The sequence below is a fragment of the Corvus hawaiiensis genome, chromosome 12, assembly GCF_020740725.1.
Source record: "Corvus hawaiiensis isolate bCorHaw1 chromosome 12, bCorHaw1.pri.cur, whole genome shotgun sequence".
Lineage (NCBI taxonomy): Eukaryota > Metazoa > Chordata > Aves > Passeriformes > Corvidae > Corvus > Corvus hawaiiensis.
Window position 1 is genome coordinate 13,077,020 of NC_063224.1, and position 13,633 is coordinate 13,090,652.

Consider the following 13,633-nt stretch of genomic DNA (forward strand, 5'->3'; position numbering starts at 1 on the left):
CTTCACTGACCCTTTGTCTATGGATGAATTTTGCCTGGGAAAAAAACCCATTAGTTCAGCTAAGTAGCCCTGTTTGTCTTGACTGTAAATTAATTATCTGAGCATTTTTCATAGCCATTAAGTTGGAAGGAAGTTCTTTGTTTTAAAAGGTAGGTGTTTTTCTGCTTTTTTTTTTTTCTGTCTCAGTTTGGCTTTTATTTAGGGCAGTGGGGCTATTTTCATTCTTCTTTCAAGCCCCATTCATTTAGTCCACTGAAATTTAAATACAAAACTTATTGCAAGCTGTATTTCTTGAGTAAACTTCTATCAACATATAGGCTTGAGCCATGTGTGGAAATCCCCATGCCCTGTTTCCCAGGCTTAGCAGCACTCGTAGGAGACAGGACTTATGGCCCAAGGAAGATTGCCAAAACCCGAAGACCAGAAGTCAAAACAAGCAAATAAATATGACAAGGAAATGTTGCAGAACACAAAGCCCTGACAGGAACACTTGTAGTAGAGGAGCAGACACAATAATACTATTTGCCTCCAAGAAAAGGTGTTTTGAGTTAATGTTATTCCTCATGGTCTCTGCCTGTAGGAGAGGGATTTTAGCAGCTCTGCAGGCAGAGGCTGAAAGGGCTGGTGGCCTTTTGAAGGGGGATGAGGTGTTTGCTAAGCCCTTGTTTTTTCTACAGGTGCACTGGGAATCATTGTCCGAAGTATTGCATTTCCTCTTAAAATGGCCCTTCCCTTTTCATGACACAGATGCTCATTTGGCTGGTTCATTCCCTCCTGGCTCCTCAAAAATTGTAAAAATTAGTACTAATGAGACTAGTCCAAAGTATTCACCTGGCACCTGCCTTGCATTTCTGTGTGGTGGCATTAGCACAAGCATGTGGACATGAGCAGACATGCATTGACACAAGCATGTGGGCAGGGGACATTTGCAGAAGGGACATAACCATGCAGTGAAAGCAGCTAAACCCCTCCCTGGCTGGCTGGAAAATTCTGTGGGCTCCTGGAGGAGATGTTTGCTCAGGCTTAGGTTTAGTTTTGCCTTGGTTGCATCATGCCTGAATATTCACTCTTGGTGGAGAGCAAGATAAGTACGTGTCCCTTCAGCATTTTATGAAACAAAGTAATGCAGATATCTATAAGTGAGACATGACATGAAGCGTACAGATAGTAAGTTTGGAATAGTTCTGGGAGTTAAGAATTTACATGTCTTTATTAATTATTAGATGTTATTAGTGAGTGACTAAGGAACTGGGAAGCTCTAAGCGTTCTTTTGAAGTAGTGTACCCAAATTAGGCTAAATAAATAAATAAATCTAAAAATGTTGGGGAATGTCTGCTCTAATGAATTTTCTAAATACACAAATCACACTTATTAAATCAGTGGATCTTTTAACTGTAAAAATATTATTACTGTTACACTAGGGAAATCCATTCAGAATTATAAAATATTTGGAAACTCTTTCTATGTTTCATTTCAGTGGAAGGGTTGTACATTTAATAGGGGGGAAAAAAAAGAAAAAAGTATGCTTTGGGATAAAGTTTTAAAAGCCAGCTTTCCCCCTTTCTTTGTGTGTGTGTCAGTTTTCAATAAGAACTGTGTTTTCCTTTCAGTCTTGTTTAAAATAAACTACACTTATAACAAGATGTTGAAATTTCTTTATGGTATGTTAGCACTAAGGACAGGTTGTTAAGGGGTTATAAAAAATATTAGTTTCCATGTTATGGTGGCTGTGTTGGTTTTTCTGCAAATTAAATTTGATGCTACAAAGGGCTATATGTGATACATACAATTTTCTCTCCCTCATTGTAATTTCTTTCACCTTAATGCGGCCAGCAAAGCCTGTCTTTCTGGTAGAAGAATCTCAGCTGGAGAATTCCCCTCAACCTGTGTAATAAAGTTCTGCAGTAGAAGTGTGGGACATCCACTCACGTGAATCAAAAGGAGGAGACAGGATTCTCCATGTATTAGCTTTACTCCTGCTTTTATTTACCCTTTTTGTCTCTATTTCACTTTACATTTTATACCATTTGCGTGTTCCTTCATCAAAACATTTAAGCTCACGTACAAATAAGAGACTTTACCGTTACTGTTTAAGAGGCAGTACAGAAGAATATATTGTTTTATTATTAAAATACAGTTTATGAACCAGAAATGATCATAGATGCAAATTTATACTTTGCACATTTTTTTTCTTAATAAGAATATGTATATTTTCATCTGGGGAGAAAGCAGCATTAAAATGAGCGAGCCTGGGGAGTATTGCCACACACACAGGCGCACACACACACACAAGCTTGCATACACAAAACAGCCACAGTGAGAGACTGCTGGAGAAACAAACTCCTACCGACGCCTGGTGAAAGCCCGCGCCCGCTCAGGCAGGGCAGCGCTTTGCTGCCTGGGCTGGCCAGGGCCTGAGCCCTAGTGCTGGCCTGGGACGGCAGCGGAGTGCGAGCACTGACAGCCTGATGCGCTCGGCGTCTCAAAACTTGGCCTTTCTGAGGAGGGGAAAAGGGGGAAATGATTCTACTCACCAGATGGGATTTTTCAAGCCCTCATAGCTCTAATTAAAATGGCTGGTCAGGAAAAGCCTTCTCTCTTTTTCTTTTTCTGTGCTACCTATGCTGCAAACATAGTTCACCAGTGAAACAACTTCCAAGTTTGAAGGATTTGCAGTAAAAATTGGTGTATTTTTTTAGGCTGAGGTGTGGAAATCTGGTCAAAGACTTCTTTTCAGCTTTGATTAATAGTCCTGGGTACTGAATGGGGTATTTGTGGAGGGGAGTGTGATGCTAAACAAAGTGTTTGGTACAGCAGCTCTGCTCCTGCTGGAGCTTACTGCAGCTGGGATGAGGCCTTTAGGCATAATGTAGTAAAACCAGCTTTGAAGAATTATGAAGTAAGAGACTAAACTTGTTTAAGACTAGAGTTGGTTGCGTGCTTTACCATTTCATCGGTGTCCCTCAAGGTAGTTGCTTGCTATTTAAGTAATTTTCTGTTCTTTTTATCATATTTGCAAGTGTGAATTTTTTATTGGCATTAAACTCTCTACCTCAAACCTAACTCTGAAAGTTGGGGTTCCCTGTCATCTGGAACTGCTCAGATGCTGTGAAATGGGAGCTGATGCCTTGGCCTCTATTGGGTCTGGTTGAAATCAATAGTGGAAAAATACCTGTGAAGTGGAACTTGAGTTATGGTGATGATGAGAAGAGCTGGAGAGCTGACATCAGCTCCTTGCCAAAGGGAAGGGAAAGGCTACTTGCTATCCATGGCAGGAGCGTCTGAAGGGATGTGGCTCTTGGTCTGCCCACAGCAGGTGGGACAATGTTGGATGGATTTGGCTAAGCAGAATGCGGAAGGGTGATCCCTGTTAGCAGCAATGGGGAGCAGTTTGAGGCAGGGTGTACTCAGCGTGCTGGTGTACCTAAATCTCTATGTGCTTTACCAGAGCAAGAGCTAGTGTAAGGAGTTATGGCTCCACTACTCATCTGCAGATCCTAGTTATCTACTTTCATCCTTCCTTGGTTTGGTTCCTGTTTCTATATACATAGATTATTTTCAGAACATTCCCCTTTCTTTGTGTCATTAGCCTGTGTTAGATGTTAGCCTTTCAGCATTCCCATTAGGTGTCTGAATACAGGGCCAGCATACCTAAATTTCATACCTAAATTTATTAGGTGTCCTGCCTATAGAGAAACTTTATAGCCCTAATGTAAAAATAGTGCTCTTCCCCATCTTTCCTCTGCCTTTTTTTTCTTTTCTTTTTTCATCCCCAGAGAAGCAAAGTTTGCAATAAATCTGACTTGGTGAGACCTTGCATTCTCTGTGCAAAGCCCAGTATTTGAATTTCATGGTGCTTTGACTAGGTTTTGAAATTTCATTTCATTGTAGCCTTTTTGTTATGTTCAGGAAATAGTCAAGGCATCCCTTTGGCCTGTGCCATCCCTCCAGCTGAACTCTGCCATGCTGCAAGTCTTGGGTCTGATGTCTTCTAGCACACAGCCTCATGTGTTTGCAAACATTGTCTTGGGTGTTGTCAGAGACTGAAATATTATAGTTTATGATTTAAACATTTTCATGAAGGACTTTTAAAACTGTATTCCAAAAGCTGCAGAGAAGACCAACACACCCTGAATGGGGCCCTGACTGAGGCCTTACACCACTCGAAGATGAAGATAAGATAAAGTAACAACTCAGGGCTGGGGACATTCACTGAGCACAGGCTTAACACCTCCAAGATGAGGACCACAGCCCAGGGCTATCAGCTGCCAGGCTCGAACAGACCCTGGAACCAAAGAGTGGGGGAGGAGAGACTTTGGGTATCTTGGAAAAGCCTCAGGTCAGAGGTGCAGTGACTGCCCATCCTCCAACTGTGCAGAGCCCAGCTGAGGGCTCCTCACTGGGAGGGGGAAGCTTATCCACAGCAGGAGCGGGTGACATGGCCCATCAAAGGATCCTCCCTCAAAGGGGTCCCCAGACCCTGCACCAGAGATGATGCAACAGACCCTCAGTGTTGCAAGGTACAATGTGTCAGGCTAGCCCCTGCAAGGGAGACAGGTGGGCATTCCCACCTGGCCCAAAGCATGTATTAATCCACGAAATTCTGCATTCTTTGGCCTGTGGTGGCGTGGCTGCAGCAGCGACAGGTGACCCTCACCACCCGCAGACCAGATGAAGGGGAGCAACGAGACGTCATTGGGACCCTCAGATGGGTGATGTGCTTACCTAACCATTGTCACACCTCCCTGTCCCCCCCCCCCCCCCGACCCCACTTCTTTTTCTATTTCTTTCTTTCTTTTCTCTTCCCTTCTCTTTGCCTCTCTACTATTAAATAAAATACACGAATTTTTTGGCATCAATATTTAATCTTGTTTGGTTTTAATCTCATTTCTGGGAATATTTTGATCCTTCTAAGTTTGTCCCAGTTTATGCACAGAGACTTTAGCTTTCTTTGCTTTTCTGGGTTTAAACTGGATTGTAACAGGTGGTACCTGAGATTTGTGTATCTTCATTCAGTATCTGTGCTCAGAAGTGCATATGGGGTAGTGAGGCCTTCACTAATACAGCTTCTAAACCCAAAGTTTGGAGGAAGGTGTAAGATATTGCAATTATTTGAGTAGCACCTTGGTCATTGCACTTGCTGAGCCACCTCTGGTCTGTTACTTGCATCATCACCATCATCTTGTCTTTGGGTAAGCTCAGCCTGCTTTTGGCATTTCTAGCAGATCAAGGGATCACTTCACAACTTGCAAATTTGACTCATGGACTTGAAGTCCTGGACACGAATTGTAGAGGTGTTAGTCTTTCCTTTCTCTACCTTCCTTGCTTCAGTTTGGTAGAGTTTTGGCACGTATGTGTTTCTGTCATCCAATTCCACTACAAATGGAACAAGAGTATTTAAACCCTTGGTTGCTGAAGTAAAATTGATGATTTTACGAGCAATGTGGAAAATGCTGGATTCACCTGTTTTGTTTCACTTGAGCTTTAAAGTGTCTGCTTACTCATAGTAGATCTATTTTTGAAGAAGGTGCAAACACTATGGTGACAGTTGCCTTAGAAATGCATATAACAGTGCAGAGAGGAGGGTGCCCACAGGCAGATGGTGCTTGCTGTCCCCTGGCCACCCTGCACCCTATCTCCTTCTGTATCTCCACCTCTCTCACCACCTCTGCTCTGTGCCCCCTGCCTGTGTATGGTGTGGGCTGGGGCTCAGCCCAAGTGGAGCAGGTGAGGGCAGGGATTCTGGGTGCTCCCATTAATTTTGAGTGAAGCTTATGGTGGGTGGTGGGTCTGGGGGTGCAGAATGTCAGTGGGAGCTCTGTGCCAGGCAGGAATGGGCCATCAGCAGGGTGGGTTGCTTGAGCTGGGTGGGGTGCACTCCACCAGTTTCACAACCAGGAAAACTCCAGGCAGAAAAAGCAGAAGAAAGCTCTAAATTCCTGAACGTTTCACAGATTAAATACCATGTATTGCAATTAAAAGGAAAAAAAAAATCCACCCTGCCCTTTGGGGATTAACATTCAATGACAAACTATAAGAACCATCAGTAAGAGTATTGATCCCAAACGTATCATGGGGTGTCTGCAGGCTCAGTTTTAAGAATACAAGCTTAATGTATTTTATGTTTAAGATGTTGATCTTGACAGCAACCTGAAACACTGACTGCATTTTATTACACCTAACCCTCGTATTTATTTACATAATAGATTTGGATGGAAAATATCTGTCTCCAGTGAAGTATGTGAATTAGAAACACAAAAACTAAATATGAGCACTGGGAATAAATACACCCTGACTTGTGAGTCAGGTATGCAGTCTGTGGGAAAGGCTGTGATTAGCCATTATGTATGTCCTACAGTCTTTCTTGTCTCACCGAGATGAGATTTTTATTTACAAGGCTCCCTTTCTCTGGTTGCAGTTCCATTAAGTTTTGCTGTAGCGTTGGAAGAGGCAGGCCCGTTAGCTGCACACAGATTTACTGTGCGAGTTTAAGCTAATGGATACTTATCAGGCAGGCTGTATTTGGTGATCGTCCATCATTTGCTCATTAAACAGTGTATCTAAGTGATTCTCATTTCCTCCCTGCCATGTCTGGAAAGGAGGAAACTAGACACATTACGATGGAATATTAATGTCCTGGAGGATTTAGCCACCCATAATTAGATCTCCTTTGCATAAACCTGCTAGTGCTACCTTATTTTGTTGTTTGTCTTGTTCTTCTTAATCACCTTCACATCTTTTTCTGTTCCTAACGATCTTTTTTTCAGTTTCCCTTTGTAATTCTGTCCCATTTGTCTCATCCTTCTTCTTTTTTTTTTTTCTTTTTTTTTTTCTTTCTTTCTTTTTTTTCCTTTTCCTTGACCTAGTGAGCACAGCAGTCTGGGTTTCCCCACTCCTCCCTCCTTCACACAAAAAGGCTGACTTTGCCAGCAAAACCCACAGTCTCTGCCAAGCCCTATTACTGACTTTGGAGAAAAGCAGCTAGAGAACTTGTGCAAATTTAGGCTCTGAACTCGCTAAATAAGCCATGTCAGTAAACCCTCTTGTCTTATTCCCTGGCCTGCTGGCTCATGAAAGGACTAATACATAACGGCCCTATTTAAGGTGGAAAAAACCCTTGCTGGCTAAGGGCCACCGATGGCTGGATCAGCTGCTCATTCGGGAGGGAACAAGGAGGTGGCCCTGGAGCTGTGAGCAATTGTGCTGAGGACCATGCATGGCTCCCATGGGGGATCCCAGGATTAGGACATGGGCAAGGAATACACCATTGCTTCTCTGGGGATGCCCTGGTGTCCCAGTGCTCCTTCCCACCAACCACCAGAGCCAAGTGTTACTAAAGCTGAATGGAAATGATCACACAAACAAGCAAAATGCCTTGTAAACATGGGGAGACCTGAGAGGAATCCTCTGATGAAGTTGATTTTCTAAGGGGAGTAAACTGGCTCAAGTGGCTGCTATAAAGCACACCCAGAAGCTTCTGCCAGGCACCTTTTTGCTCCCCTGAATGTTGGTAGAATGTTGATATGAGGCACCAGGGGGATCTCCCTTTCCTTTCTAGCTGCAAGGTACTGTGAATACATTGGGATACGCTCACAGGCATCTATTCTCAGCTGACTGGCAAAGCCCCTCAAAACTTCCTATTTTCCTGCTGAATGGGAAGGTTTTTCTGTGCACAGTGGCGAGAGAAAGCCCCAGCTGCTGACAAAGAGGGGCAGCCTGGCTCCTGGAGGAGGCGATGCCTGGCTCGGGGCCGGCTCTGCGCCCTGCAGCGCTCCCGGGCAGCGGCTGCAGCTCTGCCGCAGCGCCGCTGCATTTAATAACAAATGGGGCTGCTTCTCATGCTGCTACTACCCTCCTGCTGCAGATTTTTGTTTTGCAGACTCTTGTCTTACCGTTATGATGGAGAATCTTATCAGGGAACATCTAAGGTGGAGAGTGGGAAAGCCTTACAGCAAACTGAGAAGTGATCTGAACAGGAGGGGTTGGCTGGCTTCTGCTCAGAGTAGCCATTTCCAAACCTTTACCACTGCTAGTTGTGGCGGCAGTTCCCGGGGCTGTGCAGGACTAAGCCTCTCTGGGTAGCAGGCTCCGTGGAGCAGAGGTGTTCTCCTCTTTCAGTTTGAGGCATGAGCCTGTCCGCACCTCTCCAAGGATGGGCTCTAGATGCACACGGAAAATACCAGGCTATTTAAGTGTAAAGGTTGTTAACACCCTTTGTGCTCCTGCCATGCCAAGCAGCTGGAAAGTGACTGCTTTGCAATCCCTGATCCACAAAGTTTTGAGCATCCTCAGCTCCCTTTGACTTTGTGGAAATGGAAGCTGCTCTGCATTTTGCAGGATTAAGAGGACTGTATCAAATCCCAGGCTGCCAGTGCTGTGGGATGAGTCGTGGCAGATGAATGGTGATCGGATGGGGCTATTCTGTGTCCTATGCTGATTTGGGAGCATGTAATTGCATATGATGGGAGGGATGGAGCAAAGGCTGGGTAGAACAGCTCAGAGTTTTGTGTCTGAAAGTGGCAAAGGAGCCTGAAGATTAGAGAAGATCACGGCACTCCTGTGTGCGAGTACCGATAGCTAGGGCAGGAAAAGATGTGATTAATGTGTGACTGGCTTACAATGCGGCTTGGTGCTGGAGTATTTCTCTAGAGGGAAAGCTGTGAGTCTTGACACGCACATTACAGCTAATACACAGGCATCAGTGAGATTTCCCTGGGCTTATCTGAGAGTTCTGTCACCAACAAAACCTAAAAAAATCCTCCAACTAAAAAGTAGCACCAGCATTTTGTGCATTCAAGGTATTTTGTGCCTGGTGTTTTCTAAGGTTGCTGGCAGGTGAGGGAGTAGCCGTGATCCTGAATGCAGTGCTTGGTAACAGCCCTGATTCAGGAAAGTTCCCCCCATCAGCTGCGGGACATGCTTCTAATCCATTAGATTTCTTAGTAGTTCCTCACACTCTCACAGTTCCTGATGTTTTAGTTAGCGTACTATGGTGTTTTTATATTATGGGAAGTGTTAAACTGGTCCTTGTGGTCCTTGAAGCCTGTGTAATAGGATAAGGGAGCATACACATGCCATCTCAATTACTGAGGGGCTGTTGCTCACTTGTAAAGCTTGATTGCATCTAGAAATCAACATTTGGTGCAGAAGCATCTTACTTTGATAAGGTTAACTTCTTTCCTGGGAGTGATAAAGTGTTAAATAAGCACTGTGACTGTGAATGGAGTTCAGGTAATGGTAGCCCCATAAATAGATATTCTCACTCTTAGGGGAATGGATGCTGAATCCTTTCAGAAGTTTCTCTGAGCACAAAGAACTGAAATCTTTCAGCCTGCAGCACTCATGACCTGGCAATTAAATAAGCATCCTTGGAGAACATCTGAGACGAGCGGGCAAAATGCAAATATTTGGCATGTACAGGAGTGCTGTATTGTGATGTTGCCACTGCCCACAGTTCTTCCCTATGTCAGCCGTGTGCTTGTTCTGGCTCTTGCATTCAGGCCCCACAGTCAGCTGGAGCAGAACAGGGGTCTTCTTCAGACATGACAACAGGGAGTCCTCCTGTGCTGGGGCAGAACAGGGAGGGGAGGCAGATGCATCCTTCCACTTCCAGCAATGACATCCCTGAACCAGGCCTCAGGAGGGCAGTCCACAAACTTAACCATCTTTTGAGCTGACTAACAATAAGAATTTCTACGCTGCCAGGCCAAGGCTATTTTTAAATCAAACCTAGGCTTCCTGAAGGATATCAGCTTCATAGATGCCTCTAGATTTCAGCAAAGACACGGATGTTGTAGCAGGCACACGCTTTGCTGAGTTTCCTATAACTATCTCAGGATCATCACCCTGAAGGATGCAGCTAAAAAAGTCTCTGTTTGCAGTGTTTTATCTCTGTGTGCTGGCAAATACTATGGATCATTTAGAAAAGAGAAGGAAAAAAAAAGTTAATGCTTTAAAAGTAGAAATATAGTGCTGTGAGTGTTGATATCAAGCTGTAGTACTGGACTTGGAAACTTTTTCTTGCCCATTTTTTAAAACAAACTCCATAGCGATTTTGGCACGAAGAGTTCATGTGTGCCCTCTCTGTTGCTCAGTGTGTTGCACCTTGAGTGTTGTGCCAAAGATACAGGGAGTAGAGTGGGACCAAACTTTTGTCCTCTTGCTGTACTGTCTCTTTATTACTGAAGAAGTAAAACTATGCATTTCCAAAACATTTTAAGCTGATAATTCATATGGAGAGAGCAGATAGATACCAGAGTAAGAGTGTACTTGCATAGCAACTTCTTTGTTCCAACTATGGCTTAATGTGCAGGCATTTACACCATGTAAATTGGGCAGAAAATGAGCTGAGTTTTTGAAAGAAAATGGGAAGAATACAATTCAGCAGAAAACCATGTGAAGTGCATGTGTGAACATTCTGCCCACAGCTTAACATCAGTGATTTTGTGTGTCTTCATTTTCAATGCCTGCTATGAAATATCTCCAAAATTTCAGGAAATGCTGAGCCTTCACTATCCTGCTGCCAGGATTCTTGAAAAGTAGTTAGAATTGATACAAGATCTCTAGTTGCTTTGGAAAATCATGGTTCTCTGTCTTGAATGATGCTGCTGTTTTCCTGTGGTTTTCCCAAGCTGCAGTGTTTCAGGCATGTGGGTGGCTCCTGCCCATACTGAACATCAGCCTTGTGGACTTTGGTGTCCACACATTCAGAGTGATTAACTAGCACAGATGGAAGTGTCTAGACCTTGACTTTGATAATTATGTCTAGCATGTCTCAGAAAATGTATTTTCCTGCTAATGAAATGGGAATTATTCTTACTCTGCTGTGTATTTTGAGAGCGATTGTGTTGAATGATTTGTACGTCTTCCCTGGCTTTGTTTTGCCCATTACCACAAGTTAAGTAACAGCATCTACAAAGTGAGTGTTGATACACATGGTCACCTGAGCCAACCTAGGTTTCAAGGAATGATGGCAAAAATATTAAGAAACTGAAAATTCAGCTTAAGTGAATCTCTGGGTAATATTATGGACTAAGGGTGTTTTTGACTTGGTTCTCAAATAGTGAGACGTGGAAATCCTTTCACAGCCATAGCAGCCAAATCTGTTCTGGGTCCACTATGCCCTGCCAGAGAGGGCTCACCAAGTCCTAAGGCAGTCCCCGGGGGGCCTGTCCCCAGATGGGGGTCTGTGGGACTCCTCTGCCCTCTGTGCACAGCATCATGTCCCCATATCTCCAACCAGCCTGGGAAGCCTCCTCCTGCTTCCCTATGACTCCGGCAAAGACGTGCTACTGAGAGCAAATTTCAGCTGCGAATGCTTGGCTGTTGAAGTTGACTTTAGGAGGATAAAAACATTATATTTCCTTCTGACTTCCATGGCTTCTGCTCACTGCTGAGGTTGAGGAAAAGCCAGCAGTGACACCACTTCAAATGCTGGCTCCTTAAATAACCATTTATATCCAGAAGATTAGGGCAGCCACAGAGGAACCTCTCAGCTCTTGGTTTTATGCCCATTATGGAGAGGGAGCAGAAGCACATGGAGTTTAGTGCCTCCTTGCAATTAAACTTGGTGTCTGTGACAAAGCCTGATCACCTATTTCTTGCTTCCGCTTCACGGATGCCATTTTCCATCAAACCTTTGGTGCTTCTTATTGGGTGTATAGACACAGTCTTTTGGTCTTTTCTGGATGTGGCTGCCTTTGCTCCTTGTTTCTCTCTGCCTCCTTTCTAGCTGGATGGGTGGATGGGCAGGTGAGGATTAAGTGCTTGAGTCAGTTGATACTGCAATCAATTCCTCTTGGAATAGACTTGGCTGTTACTTTTTCTTATGGTTTAGCCTCTGAAAGACGATATTTGCTTAAAAGAGTTAAAGGAAAAAGTAAGGGGAAAGGTGATGGTAGTGTTGTGAGCAGCAGCTGCAGGGCGATGTGTCTGTGCCTAAGCTCAGGAGGCTCCATCCCACTGGCCTCCTCTTTCCATGGATATGCAGCACTGTCAGCTCTGTGGTGGGTCTGTGCAAGTAGAGGGGGAGAACCTGAAACCATGACTGCAATAATATAAAGTGAATTTCAGTGCTGTTGTCTCCACGTGTAAGTTCTCTGTCCCCTTTTCAGTCATTAGGGAGCAAAGCAAATTAATGCCAACAGAGGCTGATTCAAACCTTTGCCCTCATTTAAGGGATTCCAAAAACCATGGTTTTGTTACGTGCTGGAGCCAGCTGCCCTAGAGCAGCTCAAGGACTGGAGCAGTCTTTGGTGTTTGACCAACATGAAAGTCAGTGTGTTGCTAAAATTGTCAGTGACCAGTGCAGATCCATATACTACTCCTTGACTAGAACCAAATTTATCGCTTTTATGTATTTTTAGCAGACTGGGTTTTTTAAATCTTTCCAAGACATAATGTAAAGAAAAAATAAAAACCTCAGCATAAAAGTAGTAATATAAAAAACTCTCCAAGCAAAACAACCAAAAAGCAGTCAAGGATAAAATAAAATTAAAACATTCCCCTTGTCTGTTTTGAGTCAGGTACATGAATTTCCAACTTGGCTTATTTAGTTTTGGAGCAAAAACCTTCCCAGGTGTATATAGATTTTGATGTTAAAATGAGACACGCACTTGTGTAAGACTGAAATGGTATTTTGGATAACTGCGTCCAGAGTTTTTCTGTTATGAGATGGGTCAAAATGGGAACAAGATGGTGGCTTACAGAGCACAAAATGGTAGGTGAGCCCTCAGGAGGGAGCACACACCAGCCAAGCCGCCTCTGCCACCATCAGGGAATAGGACCAATAATGGCTTCAATAAGCTTCTAGCTTTGCCTCTTGTTTTTTCTCTGTCATTCTCGAATTTAATATTATGTGACACGGCCTTTATGCTAACATAGACTCTGAAAAAAGTCTAACCAAGTCTCAAGTATAATTTCTCCAAAGAAACGGCTGAATTTCATGCTTCTCCGTTACTAAACACGCACATTTAAGAAAACCAGAGTGGTTCCCCTCTATGGAACACAAATTTGTTTATGGTTTGAACACAAAGTTACATTTTTCAAGGCACTGCCTATGTAAATTATATTCTCTGTTCCTAATGCCATATGATGCTATCACTAACATCAACTTGATGCCAGAATTCCACAGTGGATGGGGGGAAAAACTGCGATGAAAGCATAAAATCAAGACTCTTGTGATGCAAATGTCAGTGTTCACTGGAGCAGGTTGGCCTGAGCGTACAGGGCTGGTCAACAGAGGTTGTGCTTGTGGCCTTGCAATATGGTTTGGATTCCAGTTGCAGAATTCTACAGAATGTGCATTTGAATCCAGGATAACATGGGTGAAAGGGTGAGAGATTGTTCAGTGCATGGACTAAATAATTTTAATCAGAAAAAAAAGACTTATAATTTAGATTTGTTTGGTGTCAGGGTGACAGAGTGGGCAGGTGATGATGATAAATTTTTGCAATTCAGAAGAAGAGTTTCTGCAGTTATCACTTTCAAATGCCCATTCTGATATTAGTGTAACTACCACTGATTTCAGTAGCAACAGGATCAGGCACTTTTTTACCCAGCTTGTTGTTGGCTGTTCTCTTAGTTATTTTTAAGAATGTAAGAATCAAGTGGTTTTTATAATTCTTAACAGGTA

The 13,633-nt window shown here is 43.6% G+C and overlaps 1 protein-coding gene across 2 annotated transcripts in view; it reads left to right on the forward strand.

Annotated features, from left to right (window-relative positions):
* The window catches only part of ZNF423 (zinc finger protein 423), a 230,245-nt gene that overhangs the window by 28,208 nt on the left and 188,404 nt on the right, over positions 1–13,633 (forward strand). The window lies entirely within an intron of this gene.